Source organism: Pleurodeles waltl, chromosome 3_1 (assembly GCF_031143425.1).
Source record: "Pleurodeles waltl isolate 20211129_DDA chromosome 3_1, aPleWal1.hap1.20221129, whole genome shotgun sequence".
Classification (NCBI taxonomy): Eukaryota; Metazoa; Chordata; class Amphibia; order Caudata; family Salamandridae; genus Pleurodeles; species Pleurodeles waltl.
The window spans coordinates 1971202995-1971227850 of record NC_090440.1 but is presented as its reverse complement, the minus strand read 5'-3'; the positions used below and the strand labels follow the sequence as shown (position 1 = coordinate 1971227850).

The 24856-nt window shown below is 43.9% G+C and overlaps 1 long non-coding RNA gene across 1 annotated transcript; it reads left to right on the top strand.

Annotated features, from left to right (window-relative positions):
- Positions 1-915: 915 nt before the first annotated feature.
- LOC138283495 (uncharacterized) lies at positions 916-23364 on the top strand. Its single transcript, XR_011201274.1, has 3 exons — positions 916-1142; positions 15542-15609; positions 23232-23364. It is a non-coding gene; the product is annotated as an uncharacterized lncRNA (long non-coding RNA).
- Positions 23365-24856: the final 1492 nt, after the last annotated feature.

Genomic DNA, 24856 nt, shown 5'->3' with positions numbered 1-24856 from the left:
CACAACGAGAAATCAATACAGCAATCAACAAACGCAAACGCGCATTCCATTAATCACAAGATACAATGAAAGGGAAAGTGCACTTAACTGGCTGCGAAGCAGCAAAGAAAGAGGAGTTGAACTGTGTGAGGCATCGCTTTATAGGAGTCCTCCTCTATGGTCATCACGTGTTGATGGGACTTTTGGGAAATGTAGTTTTCTGTTGTGGTTAATTTTGATTGGCTGCGGTCTAAATAAAGCTTAGAAAGAGAAGCATAATCTGAGCCTCTGGTCCTGACATAGAATTGCACCCCGTCAGTGCACAACGTTTTGCCTCCCGTCGGCCCTGCGTGAGAGTGGGAGATGATTTACAGGCGGGTGGGGTGGGTGGACTGGCACATAATGTGAATCTACATTATACGACAAGCAGGGCACATGAGAGGAGCTAAGGGGCAGCAAAAGAGAGATAAATGCAGATTGGTAGAGGTGTTATCTGAGAGAAAGCATATTATTTTGTAAAACATAACCAACATTTTTTCAAGTCTTCCCAAACAAAGAGAGGGAGAGAGTGTGCATGAGTTTTTGTCTGTGTGTGTAAAAACTCCTGATTAAATCCGACAGACCCCGCGCTATAATCTACTGAAAACACCTGTACCTGACTATTTATCACAAGGGTGTGTAGTACTACATACACACCCTTGAAGCTACGCCCCTGACCGAGGCTCCTCAGGTTAAGCACTGTCTCAGTGGTGTCGTTAACCCACCGAGCAGCATGCCTGAATCAGAGCGGCAGTGGCGATCACAAATTCAAATGATGTCCTTCCTGACGAAGAGAACGTGCGAAACTGCTATTCTTGCTATTTTGCTGCCCTGCACCCCCCATGACATGCCTTGCACATGCGCTCTGTTGCACTGTGACAGAGGCTCGCGTGTTAATGCAGTCGGCGTCGCACGGATTCTTCCAGTTGCAATCTGTCATCGGCTAACCTCTCAGACATCCCTCGCAGCAGACGCTCCCGCTTTCTAGGAATCGCTGACAAAGTAATGAAGACACGAAGCAGCTGCTGCTGTGGTGGGAATGCTGCTCTAGACAGGGCTAACCAGTCTGCCAATCAAACGTGCTGGAACGCGTCATCAGGGGACGAACAAGGGCCGCAGCCAAGGTCAATGAATATCTATGAGAAATTGGATACTCAGGGGGTCACTCCTTAAATTTTGCATAGGCGGGCGTTACATTTTGCTATTACGCCACTGCGCATCATGAGCGCAGGGCGTAACACTGGTCGCTGCAGCCCTACCGGGGCATATGGATCTCCAGACCTTAGGGGTGAGGTGCGGGGTGGGGGGCGAGATGGGGGCTTCATGCATTCCAAAATCCATGATTAGTTATAAAATATTGGTGACTCGGACCCCTGATGACATTCTGCGGTGGAGGGGTAGAGGGGCATCATATTGTGTTCCCCACTGCATGGGGGGGTCGTGTCATGTGAAGGACATGAATGTTTTTTCTCTAAAGAAGCAGGGCGTCTTTAGATAGACCTTGAAAGAAGGTTTCAGTCCTGCTTGTTCTTGGTCTAAATCAGTCTTGCAAACATTTTCAGATCGGCCCCAGCCTGCAAAAGCATTGGCATGGCTGGGGCAAGGCGGGATAATTTAGGAAAATACCAGCCATTTGTTCATGTTTTAAGATTCTGGGAAGGCCCGGCATGAGAGTTAAATAGACGTTTATATAATACCATCTGCATTCATATTCATTTTTAGCATGATTTTTCTGTTTTGGTTCACTTTAACTGTCTGGCAGGGGTCAACTTTAGAACATGTTTTAAAATGCTTTTTTTCTTTTATTTGGAGTTTTAATTTTGCACTTGAGGAGAAAATACTGGCATTAGGAGATTTTCCTTATTTTTGAACTGTCACGGACATTAAAATACTGGTCATGCATTGAACTAAACAGCCAGGTGGCAACCCTAGTTGGTTCGTAAGCAGATTATCCTGCTCTGCTAGCAGCTCCTGGCCTGCAGGCTACTGGGGACATGGGAACGAGCCAGAATGGCCAGTCCAGGCTGAAGCGCTGGAACAAGGAGTGCCAAGAGGCGCCACAGCGCCCCTCCCCCCAAATAACGCGGAGTGTGTTTAGATTGCAAATTAAGGAATGAGGCCTGAGGTGTTTTTAGTCTGGCAGCATGTGTTTTGTGTTTTCATAGGATGATTGAAGCAACTACTTTTTACAAACTGCCGCTAACATTTTTAACACAGTGATGTGTGTTCGGAATCAAAAGCGAATGAATTGTGTACCTTGAACATAATCATGCTGTAAAGGCGAAAGAATATCAATGTTTTATAACTCACATGCAAATAAAATTGTTAACATTTCAAACTAAGGGCCTCAGTCACAAGCGCAGGGCGGCGCTGTAAGTGCTTTGCTGCAGCTCCTGCACCACCACGAAAGTGCAGAAATGTGCTGTATCTACAACATGCAGAGCATTTCTGTCCTCTTCCCCTGCGCTGGAGCTCAAATTCCAGGCATGCGCCAGTGCAGGCACCCTTGCACCATGGTGCAAGGATGCCTGCGTTGCAGGGATGACTGTTTTTGTGCAGGGAGGGACACCTTCCTGCACAAAAGCAATCACAAGATGTGTTTTCCTCTTTCTATGTGTGCTGCAAAATGCACCTTACATAGAGGAAAAAACTGGGAAAAATAATTATTCTCTCCGTTGTGTCATTCTTACGCCACCGTTGAGGTGACATAGGAATCTGATGCATTCCCAGACTTGTACGTCTGGGAATGCGTCAGATTCTTTTGGGTTCCATGGGTGTTGTGTCAGAACACCGCAAGCAACACCCATGGAACTCCCCTTTCACGCAGTGTTATGCATTAAAGGGGTCCATATTGACATGGCCATGAAAAGCCAGACAAGATGGCTTTGCGTGGCCTTGTAAATATGAGCTGGCACACTGCACCACCAGAGTTTTAAAAAATGACGCTCCAGTTGTGCAGTGTGCCATTAGAGCCTCATAAATGAGGCCCTGAATTTGACAATATGTTTCCAAATACCGCAGAAACCTGAAAACTCTACAGGAACTCCTTTGGCTACATTCACAGCCATTCATGCCCGCATGTATTGAACTTGCACACTCAAAATAGCCAAACTTAAATTTACTTTTAAAATCCACAAAATGTGATTTTATACTCATGGATGGATTTACTTTAGCATAATATTACCTCATGGTGTTGTCCAATTAAATTATCTAGATGTTGCAAGTAAGTGTTTTAGGGTGAAGATGTCCTGAGATCCTAGGAACACACATGTTCGTGTGAAACTGGGTAAAACTTATTCCAACCCTGGAACTATTTGGAGATTTATTTTATGAACAACAGGAGTGAATCTGTTTCCAGCCTGGCATGGAAATGACAGCCCACCAAATGTGTTAGGGATGTTTGAGAATGTACGTCTCCATCTTGAAACATATTATCTCCATGAAAAAAGTTTTGAAAATAAGTTCAAGTTTCAACAATGTGAAGACATTTCTGTGTGCACAATTCTACTATGCATGGAATCCCCTTGTGTGCGCCTAACTGGAATTTACAGAACACTTCCAGAAGTGTGGCTGACAAACTGTGACTATTGCAGGTTTCACTGAGTTCTCTTGAAATCTTTATGAATGTAAAAATGACTGTAAATACGTACCAAAGTGAACGATTAAAATGACAGGTGAAAATATGTATTTTTTTTCAAACTCTAACAAGTTTGCAGAAATCGAGCACAGCCCCACTCAAGGATACCCTGAATGTAGCAGCAAGACTAATAACAGGAATTAAACTCTTTGACCACATCAGACCCGTACTAAAATCTCTCAATTAGCTACCAGTGGAAGCAAGGTTCCAGATGAGGATAGCACGATGGACTTGTAAAGCCCTGCACCATGATAACAGCAATATACCTCAAAAACAAGACCATGATATCAGCGGGTGGCTGCTCCCTACAAAGTGCCAACCCCTTCCACCAAGATCCACGAAAAAGAAGGCCTACATCCACACTTCCACTGGATCCCCACCAAGAATATGGAACTCTCCCACCAGAGGTTTGGTCAAACCCATTGAGGAACGGTTTCAAGAAGGAGGTAAGAGGATTTTACTAGACAGATTCTTGATGTAACATAAGGTTTTAACCTGAGCTCTAACCAAGCACAACTTAGAGACCATTACACCAGGGTAATTTTCCTCACTTTTAAGCAGATATCCCACGGGCATACCGGCATGACACCTGAAAGGCTATCTTGGACCACAAACTCTTTCTTGTGATTACTTAGGTTTATATTTAGGGGAAACTATATGTTATGTAACCGGTTTTGGGGTTGCTGTTTACATTTCTCTGATATCCTAGGTTCATGTCCAGGCTTTAAAAAACTCTCTAAATAAAGAACCAGACTCTCTTCCCTTATGTGTGATAGGATTTTTTGTGTTTGAAGAGCTGAACTTAAGTGAGGACCTCCAGTGCTGACTGGCTGTCAGGAAGAAATTGTGTGAAAAGCGTACAGATGTAAGAAAAAGGCAACCGAGGAGATGATGCCACAAAGGAAAGTGCATTCTAGAAAAAAGGAAACTGAACTCATGTCTTAGCCTTCATACAGTTATACCAAGGCACACCACAAAAGTCAATTTCTTCTTGTTGTAACTGTCAAAGGTAACTTTGACTGTTACAACAAGAAGAAATTGACTTTTGTGGTGTGCCTTGGTATAACAGTATGGAATTTGCAAATGTCATTTGATTTTTCAACTGACAATACTGCATCCTTAGTGATTGGGTGCTTACCAGTTTGGCACCCTTTACAGTACTTTTCGCAACATATGGACACTGTTTGCTTGATTAAAATATACTCATGCATAGGAGATGCAAACCTTATGCACAGCCACTTTGTCTCGTGTCTTAGCCTTGTTGGACAACTACTGGTAGGGATGTAGGCCGGGAATAGGAGGACCTTCAAGAGATAAAGGACAAACAATTTGAGAAGCAGGATGAGTGAGTAAGGTGCAAGCCTTTCCATTGCTGTCTTGGTGATGCAGGGTGGGTTGCTAACAGGGTGGGATTGTCAAACACATCAGAGACAAAAGGAAGAGGAAGATAGAAGAAAGGTGAATTTGATTTGGAAAGGTGAAAAACTGGTTCATGTGTGTGTGCACTCCCCGTTAAGTGGAGAGCCCATAAAACAAACTGTAGAGTATTAAGTAGTTTGTAATTAAAAGAATATTAATGAGGCACATAACAATATGCGTTTAAGTGTTTTAAAAAAGAAAGAAGCCTGGAGACAGGAGCTGGTTGGAATGAGGGGAGAGTTCGGCTTTCAGATTCTTGAGTAGTAAAATTACTGCTGTTGATTTGAAACATAGCAGGGAGGTACCAGAGTGGTTAAACAGTGTTGCAAGTTATAATAGGATACAGAGAAGCAGTCAACAGGTTTGATAACTTGAAGGCTGAAGAGGTCAAAGAAAGTGCAGTAGGGGGCGGCGGTTTAAGTCTGATGAAGCGCTCTGGGTTGCTGTAAGGATCTGAGAAACGTGCAACATGGCATAATACGTGCGTGTGTAAGGCGTGGAGGACGGGCAGTGAACATGCATTGTGTGTTTTGTACAAGGTGCATACACACTGTAGGTTTTTAAAATAATTAATGCAATTGGTCAAACCGGGTATTTTGGCAATCCTGAAAAGGCTTTTCTTGTAAATTTGAGAAAATAGAAACATTTTGAAAAGATTCCCGGAGTGCACGGCCACTAAATAACCAAAGGTTCCATCCTGGGTAGGGTTATTGTGGGGCTCACATTGTCAGTGACGTTCTGGAATACACTAGTAGTGTCTGTCCTGGGCAGTATAGCAATAAGTAAACTGGTACTTTTCTCCCTGTGCCTCTGCATCCTACAGAACACCATGCGCCCCATCGCGAGGTCAACCTTTAAGGAACTAAACAGCTTTTTGATCTCTTTAGTATGGGCTGACAAGAGAAGCAGAGTAAATCTAGAGACATTAAAAATGGATAGGAGTGAAGGAGGCTGGGTTTGCTGGATCTGCAGCTCTACAAGGTGGCAAGGCATGCAGTAAAATGGTGCGATGGAGAGAACTATTAGGAAAAGTGGCTCCTGACTGGCACAGTTGAGGAGAGTGAGCTCCGTGTGTACATTATGAGTGGAGCACACGCTGCCTTTATATAGTCCATCAGGTCTCCACTGCCTGGGAGTCAGCAGTAAGGAAGGTCTTGAAGCAATTGCCCTTTTGTCTGGCAACTGTATATCTGGTAAAAGCAGCCTCTCGAATGAATTCAACAGGACATAAACCAGTGCCAAGGGGAGGGTTGGGTGTCAAATGGTGGGTGATCTGTATCCATTCCAGAAAGAGTGTTATCACATTTGAAGTTTAACAGTGGACTTCTAACCTGGGCCTGGGTCAATTTCTCCAATTTGTCAAGCTGATGGAAGCTTCCGGGAGATCTGGTTGGATTTCCCTGATCCACATGAAACATTCAAGACTGAAGTTGTTGCTGGATGTTGGTTTGAACCAGGGCTTGGCCTCACGCCTCTATGTTGCTTTGGAAAGAGATAGGAAGAGAACGCTGCCACTGGTGAGACACCTATGGGAGACAGACTTGCAGGAACCCGTGACTGAGTGAATGTAACAGGACGTGCGCTTAGGTGCAGGGCGTAGCCAGTAGTTCCAGGTTTACATTGTATTGTATTGTATTGTAATAGTATTTATATAGCACTTACTACCCATGACAAAGCGTCGAAGTGCTTTTTGGCGAGTAGCACGCTGCTGCGGAACCCAACAAGAATTAGTGATGGATTAGTATCGGGAAATATGAGTACAGTTTTAGTAATATGAGTTAATTGGAGCCGCGGATATGAGAGTTTGTTAGTTAGATTGACTGGAGTAACGGAGGGGTGGAGGAGGAAAGAATCCAGAAGTGTTCATTGGGAGTATATGGTAATAGGATTTAGGCTTGGGATGAGTAAAGGAGGATGGAGGAGGGAAGAGCCTGTGGAAGGGGTTAGGGAGATCATAGTAGCAGGGTGAGATAAATGAGGGCGAATTTAGTAGGGTTGTTTGGGAAGTCATGGTAGTAAAGTGAGGTTGACATCTTTCTATTGCTTACACCGTACCTGCCTCCCAGCAGTGACACTTAATAGAATATACCAGAGCAGAGGCCTGCCCGAGATGCAGCAAGTGGCTACATCATTTGTGCACATGAACTAGACTTGTCAAGTGCTGGCAGACCATTGGACGTTGATAGGGGCTAAACCCTGCCATGTTACTAGTCTGAGACTGGCTGCCACTGTGAAACCTTGCCTATTAGGAATAATACCCTCACCGTGAAAGCGAAAGACAATCCAGAGTATGTTTGCAGCACAATAGAAATCTAGCCATACGTTGGCCCTCCGCCTGTGTCACCCAGAACACAGATCTGGATAGGTGACTTGTCAGAGAGGGCAGTCGCTGAAGAACGATGTATAAGACCAGCGCATGTGCGTGGGAAGGAAGAGCCAGACATGGACGTATGGGTGAAAATTACAAACCTATTGTAAACAAGCCCAGAAAACGGTCTTTCACAGGCCAAGGATCACACAGACAATCTGTCAGTAACTGGTGGGAGCCCACGATCTGTAAACGTGGTGGATACATTTGAGAAAGTGAGTACTCCCAGTGACTGAGAAAGCCGAGCTAAGTATTGGAGGGGAAGGTGACCATATAAGCAAATGGACCCCAGGCAGGGGCATAGCCTGGTCAGTAAGACTGTGGGTGGGGGAACGAGGAGGGAGCTTCAGATTTCCCAACAATGAATGTAAAATTAAACGATACGGGGGAAGGTTGTATGAGAGGGTTTTAAGAAGCACTGGAAAGGATTGGCAGGGGTACCAGGTGAAGAAAAACACAGTATTTGTAAATTTAGCAACATTCTTGAAGAGTTTCAAAACAGAGAGAGGGAGCGAGTGTGTGTACATTTTTGCCTGTGTGGATATACAAATTCTTGGTGAAATCCGAGACACCTCACCGTACCTGACTGAAAGCCCATGTGCCCAACTATATACCAAAAAAATAAATGTGTGTGTGGGGGGGGGGGGCAGTTAACACCCTAACACTCCCTGAAGCTAAGCGCCTGCCCTCAGTTCTCATCAGAAAAATGTATCAAACGCCATTTTCACGTAGAGCTTTGGATACCAGCAGAATTATTATACTGCTGTATAGCTGCGTTTACGTGTACGTTTGGAGTTACTGTCCCAGTTTCTGTAAAATGACAAATGAAGTCATAATAACCAAAGTTTCTATCAACTGCTTAAAACAATCTACAGCATGCTATCTGGGAGCATCCTCTGTCCTGGGATGCGCTGTTACATCAATTTCCCTGCACGGTTACATCAAGTAGTCCCGCTGACTCACTGCTAAATAATAATGCCACCGAGGTGCTGTATATAATGTGAGGTATTCCTACATCATTACATTGTTATTTCTGAACCATACACTGGTACGTGTCGGTATTTGTATCAAGAATCCAGAACTGAAGAGAGGTGCAACAAATCACGACAGAACACGGGTAGTAGAATATTATCAGGTTCAACCTTTTGTTCTGTATTGAAACTTAGACGCAGAGGTCAGGCAGATGGGCGCCCCACCTAGAAATCATTTTCACTCTAAGGCAAATAGCCTCTGTTCTAATAGTTGGCTCCACGTGAGCCACCACAACTGGTGCACCAAGAGACAGGTGCTAGAAGCATAGCTTGATATACCTTCTCCTTCAATTCAGTGACCTTCCAATTTACATTCTAGACGACAAAGATCATTAATGATATTCTCAGTCCTACCGTCTCTACTGGTCGCCAATAAATGCAGGGGTACATCAAAATTCCTAAATGATCATTTGTAACAGCTGGAATGAATTAGCTTTGCCAAATTCTAGATTACAGAATGAAAACAGAACTGGTACTAATGCGCTGCTGCATTAAACACATTTTGTTCCCATTCAACCTCAACAAAGACACAGTTTCATTTTATAGATCGTTGAACTAATAGCTACTCCAATGTAATTTATTTTTCCATAGTCATGACTTTTGAGTTGCATTAAAGAATGTGAAACAATCGAGAGATGTCCAGTCCAGCAGCAGGGATCTTGATTAGATAAGTTGATAGTATAATGAATGCCCCTACATTTTGTATTGTCACAAATCCATATCTAAATCCTGTCATATTCTGCGACTGTCTATCCACTGCAACAGGTGGGCCCACAATACCACAGCATCACTAGAAAGCTAGCAATTCCCTGTTGTGTCTTGGCTCCCCTTTGGACAAAGGAATTGAGAAGCTCCCTTTTCCTCTTTTGGGAATGCCCCTCTTTTCCAATATTACAGTGAAGTCCTTGCTGCAGCTTCCCACTTTCCAGGTTGTACACATATGCCCGCAATCCATAATATTAGAGGTGGCACAGCAGGGGAGTTCTGAAACGTATTATTGAGCTCCATCAGCTTTGATATAGCAAATATGGCTGAAAATAGCAGAACCATGCCTCTCCTGTTTCTTTGTTCCACCTGCAACCACATTCAAAAGCTGGTTCACTTGGCTGCCTCTTATTGCTTTATAAAGGCAATGGTACTCGGTATTATCTGTATATGTGTAAAATGAAGGTCCATATCTACTAAGCCTTTTCATTACCTTTCTAAATTGCCAGTTGAAGCTTCTGACTGGTATCTAGACTTTCTGCATTGCGAGGCACGGCAGTCACAGGCAGGGAAATGAATCAGTGACCTGCATGCTTAATTAAAGGGAGAAAACTCTGACATTAAGGGTCATTAATTTTTTGTCCATTCAAGCACACACTCCCACTGTAGGAGCTACAAGAGTATTAAACATGACACCTGATCCAAAAAGCTTCTGTTCCTTCAATGGAGGCATTGCAGCAGCAGCACTGGTGAAGACACCTAGATTTCTGCTAGACTTGTGTGGATCTCTAAATACGTCAGGTGGTCCTTGACTGAAGCGACATCCTTCGCTGACCTGGGATGCTGGCCATCATACTCTAAAGAAGGTCCTAATTCTATTTTCATGGGGTTTAGTGTTATGTAGCTTTGCAACTTAAAATTGAACCTTCAGTCAGTTGATTTTCCTGCCAGATATGGCACCTACCAGCACAACCCAAATGATCTTCTTGCCTCCACAGTCTGAAGCCTTGGTTTTCAGTTCTCCACTTGTGGTTAGGAAACTGGCTACAGCCAAGCATACTGCTGAGCATCAGCAAGGCATGCATGTTCTAGTCCTGGAGAGTCTAAAAAGAAAGGAGGCCTTGAGACTGTAAAGCACTTTTGCTATTCTAGTTACTACAGGGTGGTTTTGATAGAGCTCTTTGTATCTTCATTGGGAAACAATGGGCCACTATTAGAGAATTGAGATATTGCGTGCAAAAGGGCTTAATTTATTAGTGTTAGGAGATATTTTGATTCTTGGGTTCAATATGAACTTCCTCTCCGTGACTGTGCACTCCCTCTAGAACACTTTGCTGCTTTAGGTAACCTTAGTTCACAAACCCAAGGTTTGGCAAAGCCAAAATTGTCAGTAGAGCCGTTTCTTTCTTGCACCTTCCATGTGCAACTCACTGCCTCAAAACCTCGAGAGATTTTCCCATGTTCCCATCACTATCAGTCCAGGAAATGTCAGAAAGACTTTCTGTTGGGCCAGACCCTCACCAGATATGTAAAAAAGTGATATTTACGACTGAGAAAGTAGCTACAATTGAATACAGGGCAGGTCTACTGTTGGCATGTCCAGCTCCTGGGCGGAAGCAGGAAGAGCATCTTTGCATGATATTTAAAGATCTCACTGCAACATAGACAGCTCGGTTAGATTTCGTTTTTCATTATATTAGATGTGCAAGAAAGGTGCTCAATTATCTGGTACTCGAATGCCGTTTCCTCAGTATGGCAAATATAAGTTCTGTGATGTTTATTGAATGTTTCATTAAATAGAGGTTTGAAAATTCATCAGGAACTTAATTTATTGCTATTGGACAGGATCTTAAATGAAGGCATGAACCCTTGGTATATTCTCTTAGAGTTTTAAGGCCTAAGACAAGGTAGGATGTTAGAGGCAATGTTCAGATTACTTACGAGTCTTCGTGAATACTCTGATTTTCCACTCATTATCCAAACCTTAGGAGTAGGTGCCCACCTGGTGGTCCTTTGCCTTGCTAATATTGAAGTCAGGTACCTATAAAGGGCATAGGGGAGACATTAATAATCCTTTATAGCATCCTTTGGAGTCAGAGGAGGCACCAGGAGAAGATATTCTACCTGTAAAAATGTCTAATTGGGTAACATGGTGCATGTGCAAGAAGTTGGACCCACCTCGTAATGTAAGGGGTAGTATAAAGAGAGAAGAAAGGAGTAATGGAAACTACCCATTGTCCATGACCTCATCTTCTTTTCATTCTTCCACCATCTTTCAACAACGCCCAGGATACAAACATGTCGTAGGATCACAGGTATAAGTCAATAAGATGTGGGGGACGGGGCTTCAGATTTCCGAACAATCATGTTGGCATATCATATAAAAATATATTCTATCAGAAGCAGGGCATGAGAGGGGGCTGAAGAAGCAGGGTGGAGGGAGAGGAGTGCAGATTGTTAGGTATATTTTAAACATAATATTTTGCAAAAGAATCAAAAAGTAGGTTTATGACCTTCAAAACAGAGACGAAGGAGAGTGCATGTGTGTGTGCATTTGTCTGTGTGTGTATATAAAAATCCCAAGTGAAATCCAACAGACATCTTACCATACCCAACTGAAAGCATCTGTACCCAACTAAATACTAGATAATACATTTATTAGAGGGTGTGTAACACCCTAAACACCCCTCTGAAACTACACCCCTGATTAGCTCTGCTTAGAACACAAGTAGTATGTAGGGATACCTTTCCTCATCAACCGGAAAGTGACAGTTGTCCCGCCCCTCGAAAATGACGTCACATCCGTTACCGGGACTTTCGGTGCCCCTGAGAAACTGCCCCAGAACTGACGTATGTGTAGGGAGTGTCACGTGGGTTGTGACATCATAGGGTCACGTGTTAGTCATGTGCCAGGGTCCTAGCCCCTCTGTCTAGGTCTATGGGCTGTGTAAGATGGGGGCCATGCTGGTGTGCACCCTGTTTCTGCAACCAAGAGTACAAGTCTGGACATGTCAGACATTCAGGACCAAGTGGCTGCTTGGGTGCCTCCTCACAGAGTAGAGCATTGGGAATGTAAGGCCAAACCTCCACACTGCTGGCTAATCCAAAAAGGGGCTGGGCAAATGTTGCAAAGGTCATGACACATGATTAGCATTACCCCTCAATGTATCAGAGCCATCAAGGAGAGCATGTGACCGCTGTGTGATGTATAGGAGTACGCCCTTTTTGAACCATTGAATATATATAAGGACCCGGTTAGAGCCGCGTGCCAAACCGTGAACCATAGCTGAAATAGGTTGTCAAGGCATTATGAAGAGATACAATCCTCTCACCAGAAAAGCCGCCTCCTCAGGGGCCCAGAACACTATCAATAGATATTATCGTACCCTAAAACCTTCGGTGCTGGATGAGAATATACAGCCGGCGGCCCCTAAAGATGGGGGTTCCGACGTTACCGGATTTCAAGAGGAACTTTGCCATCGGCTTGAAAAGCTCAACCTCCAGGCTGTGCCGCAACTGATATCCCCTATTAAGGCGGACGGCAGCGATGCTTCCAAAGACTAATTAAGTGACGGAATCAACTTCATTGACACAGAAGATGATGAAGAAGGTATAGCACCACCGAATTCGCCGATCTATGTAGATATGGGTTTTCAGGAGGACCCTGATCCTGAGGTAGTCGCAGTACAGCCGTCAAGTATAAACTCTAAGCCGCTTATACACCAATGACCTATGCGACTCGCATGATTTCAGAGCAGCTGCACTCTGTAGCAGAAATGATGAGGTTAGTAAAAAAAAAAAAGAAAATGCTGTAGACGCTTATTGTGAATACACTGGTATCATACTTTTAACTAATAGTTTGTCTTTTTCTTTCTGTTTGATCCGTAGAAAAGATCCACAAAAAGAGATGCATTAGAAGGGTCTGCGCCAAAGATTAACAATGTAAATTTTTCCTGCTTATGCTGTTTAAGACAGTCTGAAAGTATTACAAGTCAGACCAAAGAGCCGCGTAAGAAATGTGTTTGCACCTACAATAACACATATTTTGAAAAAGAAACTCCGGGCGTACCCTGTCATGCCATATGGCATGGTAAAGGTTTTGCGGCGACTGTTGTGAATACATGTGTTAAACGTGACTACTATAACCTCTGTTATGGGCATAAAATTAACAAACCACAGCAGGGGACGAGTTGTACGCAGCAAGAACAATTCGACACATATGTAGCAGGTTAGACCTGCACAAGGTATATAAGTTGTTAAGGGTTGTGTACGGGTTGTCCGTTGTGAAGAAATATGTCCACTCTGATCTGATTAAGGTCTTGGCAGCAGCGATCAATAAGATCCGATGCGTGGGCAAGCCCTGCTCAAAACTCAAACGTATGCAGGGGATGTCTACCTATTTTGACAAAAGATTGATAGAAAGGGTTATAGAAAGACGAATGTGTGATATTTATTATAAAAATAGAAGAATGGGGTCTTTAGCCCCACTGCGGTTGTTTAAAAAAAAAAAAAGGTTGAGGGTAGCGGGCCATAATTGTGTTATTTAATGGTACATACTTACTCACTTTTAGGATGAGAATCAGAGTGTCACGGTGCAAGATGTCTATGAGTTACACCCTGGATACATATGCATTGCCAGAATGGTATATGTGCTGTTTAAAGAAAGAATAGCTGAAATACACCCTGTAACTCTGCAGTATCTGAAAATTTCGGAGCCGTCAACTATGGGGCTGTGCGACATTCCTGAATGTATATACAGATGGTGTATCAATGCATGGATGCCTACAGCGGATAAATACTGGAGCGTGTACAAAGCAAGTTAAGTCTTTTGCTGACGACCGCTTGGGGCTTCTGACTGATGATTACTTCACAAATAAGGGTTTTGTATTGTCAGGCCTAGAACTGTACGAGCTTATGAATGCTGTCAGTATCCTGAGTGTACACAGTTATAGGCCGGGTTGTGTCTAGAGCTATTGAGTGTATATCTATAAAAATAGCAAAACTGGTGACACTGAGACCCGAGTAGCGGTGGGGTCCTAGTAATGTATGTAACATGTGTCATACTATGTATGGCTAGTGAAAAGTCAACATTTTGTATGGCAATGCCTCCCATAAGACCAATAGCTAGAAACTGTAAAATATGTTGTGTTTATGCTGTGCTAATATTCTTTATTTTTAATGAAATGGCCTCACACAAAGCAGTTGTCTTTCATTTTAAGGATTGTAACAGCTGATAACATGTCCAGTGACGGGGGGCTAAGGAAGCTTTATTACGATACAAGGGGTGTCGCTAGCTTTGGGGGTACTGAAGCACTGTTTAGAAGGGCTCTAGTTGAAAAAGAGCCAGTAAACAGAGCCCAGGTGAAGACGTGGTTATCAGGGAAGAGGCGTTTTCACTCCAGAAACCCACCCGGAAATGGTTTAAGAGAAGACCTACAATCGTTAACGCTCAAGTAGATTATCAATGGCAGGCGGTCATAATCAGTCTTCAAGATTTAGCAAAACACAATAATGGGTGGTGGTGATGGGACCAACGGCTGTGGGGGCTGTTGAGCTTGAGGAGTGGCGAGGGCTGGTGGTGGCGGATCAGAGTCGGGGGTATAGTGAGTCAGCGTGTTTTTTTCTGACTGCCATTGCTTGTAATAATGTAGAAAGTTTTGAAGAACTCTGGAGTAATGATCGGCTTTGTCGTGAGATTTTAAATCAGTCCGGTTTAAAATGTTTTTAATTTCGGCATCCAGGCAAAGTGTTTCATGTTTACGTATATCCCAAGCGTCGCTCGTAGAAGGGCCCAACTGTTCCATTTGTTGGCGCTGTACCAAGTATATCTTTTAGGTGTGATCCATTAGTTCCTAGTTAGGAGGTTTGTAATTAAAGGAATCACTATGCCCATAAGCGCTCCTATAAAGCCACCCGACTGTTTTACAAGTTTTTTCTTAGAAACGAGGGAGTCCTTTTATTACTAAGCTTTTTGATAAGGTTACGTCTCTTCTTCAGCACACACTACTGCCTTTCTGATATAGGGACATTACCTTTTAGGGTGTTAAGGGCGATTTCTGAAATAGCAGTCACTAAGTTGTCCGAAGCCGAGCTAAGGATGGCCTTTTGTAGTGCGTTGATCGGGAAGGCTTGTTAACACCACTTGGGAGGTTTTTCAGAAACCAGATAACTCGAGATAAACTGTTCTAAACATAGATGTTACTTTATTCTCGTCTGTGTACTTTTTCCCCTTTTTACACTCCTTACATAGAGTTCTTTAAATCATCCTTTTATTTTTGCTCTTTCTTTCTCTCTCTTTCTTTTTTCTCTCCTAGATTTTCCTTGGTGATCTTGTACATTATTCCCTCTTTTGTTTTCTCTCAGGTGTGTCTCAAGGTCCCATTGCCGTTGTATAGGAACATAAAAGAAAACTGAAGACAGGGCGGCGACAGGTAAGTGTGTTATTCTGGGGATATATACATTTATAGTCAGGAGGGTAAAGTGATGGGTTTAGTGCAAACGTGACCACACTGTACCAATGTGCTTAGTTTTGTGCTCATAGGTTTATTTAGTGCTTATTGTGAAATGTGCTCCAACGAAATGAGGAAAGGAAAAAAAACGTCATGCTTTTCTTTTCCTAATAGTCTAGTTTTCTGGCGGAATTTCCCCTTTTCTCCAGTATATATATTTTTTTCTTTCTTATGTTCCTGCTTCCCTCCATACACCCTCTCTGGCCGTCAATTCTCTCTTCCTGTTTTCTTTCTCTTTCTTTTTAATAAGTTGGTACAGGGCCCTGGATACGGGCACATACCTGGTCTAGCCACGTCCCTCCTGGGACGTGGCGGTCTGTCGATCCACAAGACTGGGACTCATGAAAGTTTTTGCCATTCTGCTTTCTCTCCCCGCTCTCCTCCAGTCTCTGCTCCGCGGTCTCTGTGCTTCGGACCGCACTCCTCGTCTCCTCATACGTGTCTGTCCCGTGCTCCTCACCTCTAACGCGCACCTCGCCTCTCCTGCGCTCCTCGCCTCTCCCACGCTCCTCACTGTCTGCCTCTGCATCTCGTTCCCCTCTTCTTCCTGCGTGCGCCTCCTCTTCCGGGTTCCCGACCCGCGCATCATGACGCAGGCACGGGATTCCCTTTAGCGTGCCCCTGAGACACGCTTCTGTCAGCCCCAGTCCTGCGTCTCTTCCGGTGGGGTCGTCAGCCCTGTTACACCTTTCTTTATTGGGGTTAGCTGTGACCAGCCTTTTTACGAGGGCTAAATTAAGGCGTACATGTGCAGAGATGTGCAACACCTTATATTATAAGGTTTAGAAAGTAAATGTTACAAAAGTCTTTTTAGCGATTCTTTTTATATGTCTTGGGGCTGGTTTTAGGGGTGTAAGCTACAGGGAGATCTGGTGGGAAAATATCAGCACGCAGTCTGCAGTCTTCTAGAGTCTTGGGTTTTAAGTCTACCACCAGGTACCCGTGAGGTTTAGCAGTGGCCTCCTTATAGGCTTCTAAGAAAAACTGAGTATTTCCAGGGTACATCTGCTTAGCAATGAACGATATTTGTTGTTTGTCCCTGGGGTTTTCAAATAAAACAAGGTATGAGGCGTTCAGAGTTATAGAACGACTGCTCTTACCCTTGTAAAACAAGTTCTGCACAATGTAACATATGCTCAGGTTACAATGGTGTGAATATTGGGTAAAAGCTTTTTCTATCTCTGGATGATCCCCACCATCATGCATGAGATCGTGTACAATTACCGTGTTTATGAGGTCTGTAGGTAACAGTGCATCGTCGTTGAGATTACCAGTTATGCCTTCTATAAATTTGATGTGGGGGAACCTTAGGGATAGTTCTGTATAAAGATCTTGCCCGCATGAATAAAGCCATAAAATATTGTTTAGGTTTTGGGATAGAACAGGGGGGCATTTTCTAACAACTTCTCTATATAATAACTTTTACCGCAATTTGAGGGGCCTGCTAGAAAGCAGGAGAGCGGATGTTGCAAACAGGTATCCATAGTCGTGGGGATTCGAGAGTCTAATGTCCTTTTAATAACCATACGGTAGGGTTTTGTAGTCCTTAGTCAGGACCCTTTAATCAAACACTACACGTAAGGTTTGATGTAGAGGCTGGGTTGTGATTTCCCACCGTTTTTTGGACCGCCCTATGCTCGGCTTATGTACAACAATTGTTTTATTATTTTCACGGGTGTTGGACATAGCGTATTCGTTACCCCTGGTCCTTAAGACTGTCAAAATTGATTTTTACTGTATTGTTAACATTAAAGCTGATACCTTTGACTTTCATACATACAGATTTGTTTGAGGTTTTATACAGATAGGTTTTAGGAACCGATGAGGTGAATTCCACTTTGTGTTCGCCCTTTTGTAGTTCGCTGGTCAAATCCCCTAGATAATCGCCTAGTTGTGGGTCTTCATCACCTACTTTACTCACAAATACAACAAAGTCTGTATCATGATACAGACACCTGTCCTGCAGTTTATCTAACACTCTGTAAGGCTCTAAATGGGCATGAGCGGTTGTGAAATATGCTATGAAGATGTTTATATTGTTACACCTTGTGGGGTACTCTTTAGTGTACTTCCAACACAAAGCGGCTGTCTCATCATCGATAAACTTGCAACTGGACACCTCATAACTGGGGGCAAAAAGGTACTTAAACAACTCATCAGGTTGTGTTTGACAAGTTTGTATGCTGTGCGAATTTCCCCCATAATGAGTTTAGGCATAGTTTGGCTAACTGGCGGCGGGCAGCGTTGACCTTGATCACTATGGGTCTCAAGCATATACTCTCATGAGTGTAGTAGTCATCTATGTACTTTTGTTTAGAGGCCTCATCAACACACCACTCTGGAAACCCCGAAGCCTCCTGTTTGTCTCTTAGAAACAGAATGATATAGTTAAAAAAGAGCTGTGTTGTTGTCCTTTCAAAGTGCCATATTTCCACTATTTTACCAAGTCTGTATCCTTTCTCTAGAGCCTTTTGTACCTCAATGCTACACCACGTCCCGGTCAGCATCATTTGCTCTTCAATTGTGACTACACAGACTAGTCTCTTTACTTTCAGCGCATGTACAGCATAGTGGGAACATCAGCTTACCGTCGACTCTGTACGGTAGTACCGGGAAGTAAAGAAGGCGGGGTGGGTAGATTTGGCATTTAATGAGCCCAAAGTATTCGCCATTGGGCTTAAAGTCCCTTTATATATGATGGCCGGGTGACCTACAGGGTATATCTTCTGCTTGTTCACAAATGGATACAGACTTGTGAAGTCATAATAGTGTATTTTCTCACCAGCCCCCACAGCTCTGTACAGCTGTATAGCATTTGTACGCCCCCCCAAATAATGCGTTGTTGGGTTTCATAGGCTCTGGTAACTGGCGACTCTTAATGAAAGGCACAAGCTCAACATTTGTTGTTAACATATCTAACCATTCATGCTCCCAAAAGGTTCTCATGACAAAGCCACGGCTTTCAACATATTGTGCCTTCATCAGAGTGCGACGGTGTAGGTGCTCAAACTTGGTGCCCAACAGCCTGTTAAACTCATGGGGTTTGTAACAATGAGGACAACAGTGGTAAAAACATCCTTTGTATTCAAAGGCAGTTGGCACACCATTAATTATGGCATAACCATCAAGATAATAAGGCCCCAAGCGGTATTCACCACCCTGTAATGCGTGTTGAATGGCTATGTTTTCTGTGTTCAAGATATAGATGAGCCACTGGATCGAGGGGGTTGAATAGTGCTTCTGTTTACCATTATACAGGTCTGGCGGTACTAGGGCTATGCTGTACGGTTTCAAAAACATGTGTTTGTAGATAGACATACACATGGAAGCCAGAGTGATATTCTGGAAGGGGTCTATGTATTCTACAGTCTTTGTCATCTGTCTGGGGCATGTTGGGCTTCAAAACCTTCACCTTTTTGGTCATCTCCACCACTATATCTCTGAAAAGGTTGCAGGTTTTTCGCAAGATCATTACATTGGTCTGACAGTATGCTTTCAACTCGGTTTGAAAATGAAAGTTATTTTCACGGTTTTCACCGTACCATTGTAGAAAGCTCTCTTTCTCAGCAGGCATCATATACTCAACACCTTAGCTGGAGGGTGGAGGCACTGGACCCTCATAATTCTGGTTGGCCCATGTGTTGAAAAAGTGGGGGAAATAACCTTTACAACCTGTGGAACCGAAGGCTTTGGGTAATTTACTTAATTTCATGGGTAGAAAATTTAAGGTATCAATGAATCTTATTTGAAAAGTCACCGCCATCAACAACATCAATTTGGAGCCCTTGGTTATGAGTTCTACAGCCATCTTTTTACCAATCATGGTCTGTAGCATAAAGAAAGAGTGGTACGCTTTAGAGAAATGAGCCAGCATAGAATACCCTTTGAATTTTGGCTGCATGAAAGTGTTGAGGAAGTCATTCACGCACATGCGCCCTTCAAACTCCCAGTCGTCATCGAAAGTTAGTTGATGAGCATAAATATAATTAGGGTGGTGTACACCTGTCTCCTGTGTACACTCTATATCAAACACTAAGTAGTCTTCAGTTTTGGTCTTAGGGAGCCTTAAACCATGTAACACTTGTGCTCTGTCACCTCCTGAAAATACACCTTACACCTGGGACATTTCATTCCTTCCCATTTATGCTCATAGGGGGTGTAACGCCCTACAGTTTGTTTTAGGTAAGCAACGCGCAAGTCCAGTGTGTATGCTCAAGCAGTTTTGCGAGCAACAAAACAGATTACACATGCAACACTGGACCTTCTGCTCAGCGACATCAATACAACCATCCCTCTGACACATTTTACAGTGCATTTCACACTGATGAGTTGTCTGTGTGTTGTAGATATAGTCCTATTGGGGGCATACGTACTTGGTTCCTAGAAAAACCCTCAGGTTCAAAATACCATAAAAGTGTTTTTCATGATGGAGAACATAAACGGTCTTGTTTTTTTGCACGCTCCCCTGTTGTGAAGTACTTCTAGGAACTGTTGTGGTAAAGAACTTTCACCGTAATGGCAAAATAGTTCTGAAAAAGCCCTAGGTCCCCTAAACCGACCATACTGTTGTGTGGTATTTCAAGAGCCCTGTGGGCTTCAACAGCTCTTGACATAATATAAGCATCGGCCGTAGTTTGGTCCAACAGTAACCCCACTATGCTGGCTGTTAGATGGGTGTTGGTTGCTCCTGTGTTAAAATTGAGCAACCATTGTTGTTTCTTACCAATGATCTGGCTATACAAGATACTCTTTAAAGGTCTGGAAACACCACCCTCGTGGCCCGACAATGACGGCTATAATGCTAAAGGTATAGTATGCTACTATTTCTGCCTTACTCTGCAACAGTTTACAGAGATTCTCTAGAAATTTCACAGTGTCGAACACATCCCTGGGAGTTCTATGTGTGGACAAAGGACTGTCAATATCCTGCCCCAGGAAACGGAGTTGGAAGTAATCATTAGGACCCACATCGGGTAACAACCTTTCTATTAATGTTTGTACAGCTTGGTGGATGGCTAAAACACCATGATCAGAGGAATTTATACGGTCTAGGTTAACAAACAGGGATTCCTCGTAGTGTTCTGTAGCGCTACACCGCTCTATAGTATGACTGTACCTTCTAACACGTTCTAAAAACACAGATTCTGAATCCTCAGCTTGAGGATCACTACTAGCAGGTATGGCATGTTGATTGTCATTCCGGGGTAGCGGACTAAGGCTCTGTGTTAGAGTGTTTTAAGCCTCCTTGTAACATATAGTTTGGTTTTCTTTAATTTCCTTACTAAACACCTATGTTGTCTAGCGCTACTAGCCCACTTCTGCTTATTACAATACCACTTGTTTATAGGTAAGCGCCCATAGCCTATTTGAACTGCAGTTGTTCTATTTACAGTCTGTGTGCCGTCAATTTTACCTGCAACAACCATTGCTAAGGACCCATCAGGGTGCTGGGGTACTACCGGGCTCTAAACACCAGCTCTTGTGGTCCTAAAAGAACTGATGTCTGGGCTGTTCCCTACGGTCTTTATGTCTTGAGACCTAACAGGGCCCATTTTATATATCAAGGTGTTGGATTTTGAGGCTTTTAAGGATTTGTTGGAAGATTCTACCAATCTATTGCTTTTGATTGTGCGTAAGAGCAGTAGAGCCTTAGTGAGTATGCCTATGGTTTTGTTTTTATTTTTAGACCTATGGACACTCTTATTACAAAAAGCAGACCTTACAGTCCTTAGGGGGACATGGTTGCCTAGTCACCCCGATATATTGTCTATGTCGGACGATTCACAAGCTATGACCACCTCCCTTCTACACCTTGTTAACCACAGGATTAACGCTCTCTGGGATGGTCTGAAGGACCCCGTATTGACGCCCAACTTCCCCAGTTTTGAGGTCTTGCGGTTCAGGCGTGATTTTAGTTTCCTAACAGCCTGTTGTATTTCTTTCAGATATGTTTCCAAAACCCTGTTGGGGGTCAGTGGCCACATTTTGTTACCCTACGTGTGTCATTAGCTGTATGGTGTATATTACCTCTAGCCAACCCGGTGGTCTGATCACTGTTAACCGCAATAAGTCCTTTTTGAATTGGTGGGTCGGGACGGGTCAAAAGAACAGGGCCCCAATGGGAACACCCCGGTACTTTGGAGGCGTGTTCATTGCTAGATGGAGTTTTAAAACTCTGATTTTGTGAACTGCTACAGCTTGTACTGCTTTCAGGGTATATTGATGCAGAAGGTGAAGACCATTGCGTACAGGCACTTGGTGTCGGGCTGGGGGGTCGTACGCTCAAGGGGGTGTAATTGGTGACATCAGACATGGGTAAGTTAAATGTTGGTCATAATAACTCAAGGCCGCTGATGCATAGGAAGTGCTGTGGCTCGGTGTGGGTGATTAAGACCCTGGTGATTGCAGCCCCTCGGTGGGCGCGTTAGAAGTGTCACATGGCGTTGCTGTGGCTTCAGAACTCTCTACCAGACCCGCAGTGCCTTTAGAAGTCCTATACACCCATAATAAGGATCCTCTATGGGGCTATCTGTTTCCAGGTGTGTGTCATGTAAACTGAGAGGGCTAGTTATACAGGCTGGTGGTACTAGGGCGTTGACAGACCCCACTATATTAGACTCCTCAAACATTGAGCATTTAGAATGCGGGGGCTAGGTGGAACAGTCTGAGCCTTAACAACATTTTTAAAAGGCAGGTCTAAAGGCAAGGCTTGTAGCTCAGGGGTCTGCAGCTTTTTCTTAAGGTTCCTTAAGGACAACCGATTTATTATAGGCTTGTTGCACTGATTAGGGTCCCAGCCATAGGTTCTACACTGTACAGGATGGTGTGTGCCTGAGGCTGCAAGCGCTAAGCTGTCAGATTGTCCAAACCCATGTACATAGGTAGTGACTGTAGAAGTGTTCATGGTACCAGGCACAGCCTTTATTACTGTTGGTGTGGTGTAGTTAAGGGCTGTACCTGGTCCATAACATCTGACTGTAGAGGCGGTGCACGGTTTGTCCTTGAGCTCTGCGTTGTCTACGGATGCTGCTGGTGCTTTGGGGTTTTGAAGGGTCACGTTGTTGTCTTTTAAAGACGGTGCCGTCCGCATATCCTGATGGCAGACTCCTCCAGAACTCTTTTGTGATGACTCTAGGATGTAAAGATAACAAAATACATATTAGGTGTTGCTATAGCAGCGATATCCTAGAGGTGAAAGAGGTTTGAGAGACACTAAGGATTGAAGTCATCTGGTTCTACAGTTTCTAAACACTTACCTGCGGTGTTCCAATGGGAGGGGCCTTTCTTTATAGGTGACCCTTCCTTAGACGCTGGGGACTTCCTCTTGCGGACCATCTTTTGAGCGACCCCTACTACATTTGGGGTCATGACCATGGGAGTCGCTTGTACCGCAGGGGGGCCAGGAGAAAAAAAAAAGAATAAAATGTCACATTTACAATACAATACACAGACTATACATGCTGTCTGAGGGGTGGTTGTACAGAGTTTTTATGGAGTTGTTTAGGTTTTCACAGCGTTTACACAATGACTCATTTTATTTACAGCTAAAGCAGCATCCTGAGACAGTGTGCCTGGACCATCTTGAGCCTGGAGGATTCGTTGTAGAGCACCAACCGCCAGCTGTAGTTCAGCATCAAAGCCTGTAAAAGCACATAAACAAAGGAAACCATTAATGGTAAAATAAAATACAAATAACAATCAAGACATCTTTGTTTGGGATTGATGATGACACTGGTCTCTGAACTATAAATCTCTAGATACATTTACCTTGTTGCAAGGCATCCATTTCCTCTGGGAACAGCGTTAGCTCTTGGGGATCCTGTGTGCAGAAGAGACAAAAAAGGACATTTAAACCTTAAGGCTTTTTAGGCTACATACATAATTGCAAGGTAGCCATGCAGATAAATATTAGTTGAAGTGTTACCACTCCTCAAGACTGTAAGCCTTATTAATTATCAGGGTATACACATACTTTTAGAGGTATATACTAATACATATGTCACATTCAAGATTTTTTTTTTTTTTACATAGACCATTAAAATAAAATTCACTTTAAGCATGCTCTCCCATGATGCTAGCTGTCAAGTATCCTCACAATCAAAACAAATTGGAACCACTACACAGTTCTGAAAGTACATTACAGAAAAAAACTATTGTTCACATTTCTCAAACACCATGAGCTGTTTATCAAAAAGACCATATGGTGGTGCTGATGCACAACATAAGATCTAGAGAACTCTCAATATGACCTTGTTTAATATGGTTCCAGAACGTTCACAGCATTATTTACACACATTACTATATCATTTACAGTCCTTATAATACCACATAATTACTATAATTATAAACAATCAGCATTATAATCTTGAACACAGTGCAACTGAGTGCATAAATATGTTTTTTGCACACCCTGATCCTGGAATCCAGTCCTGTTTCCACTCTCTCCACATGTACTCCCCTTTTGCTGGGGGCGGAGCTCTCTAAGCCCCAGCCTAGAAGGTGAAGGCAGACAGGCAGACATGCAAAGCCTTGCTCCACCACAGCCATGTGTATTCACCAACCCCTCCACAGCCATTTTATTAACTGTATGCTGTGGAGATCATCCCTGGGGCCCAAACGTCATGCACAGAACACCCACGGTGCCCCTAGGATCTCAGGGTTTGGGACAGGTGAGTGGGAGGGTGAGTGGGAGGGTGGCTGGGATGTTGGACTACATGGGGCAGTGGACATGTGTCCTCTGCCCCCACTGCAGTGCTTTTTAATTTTTTTATTTTCTTTAAAAAAACATCAGAGGCCATTTTGGACAAGGGGCCTTGAGCCGCGTGCTACGGCTTCTAGGGTCTTAACTCTCTAGGTATTCTTTGTTTGTTGTGGGGGCAGGGGTTGCGGGCTAGCGCTCGCCGGCCCCAAACCCTGATATCCTAGGGGTTTGGGACTGTCAAGCGCGAGGCCCGTGACCCCCACCCCTGATGAGCCGCATGGTCCGGAAGTGCAGGGCTTGAGGGGTCGAGGGCAAGGCTCGGCCCCTCAGGCCCTGTCAATGTGCATAAGCACGTGTAGCTGGGGGTAGGCGGGGTCGGGAGCCTTGCGCGTGGCAGTCCCAAACCCTGAGATCCTAGGGGCTTTGGACCATCGAGCGCAAGGCTTGCGACCTTGCCCCAGAAACGCC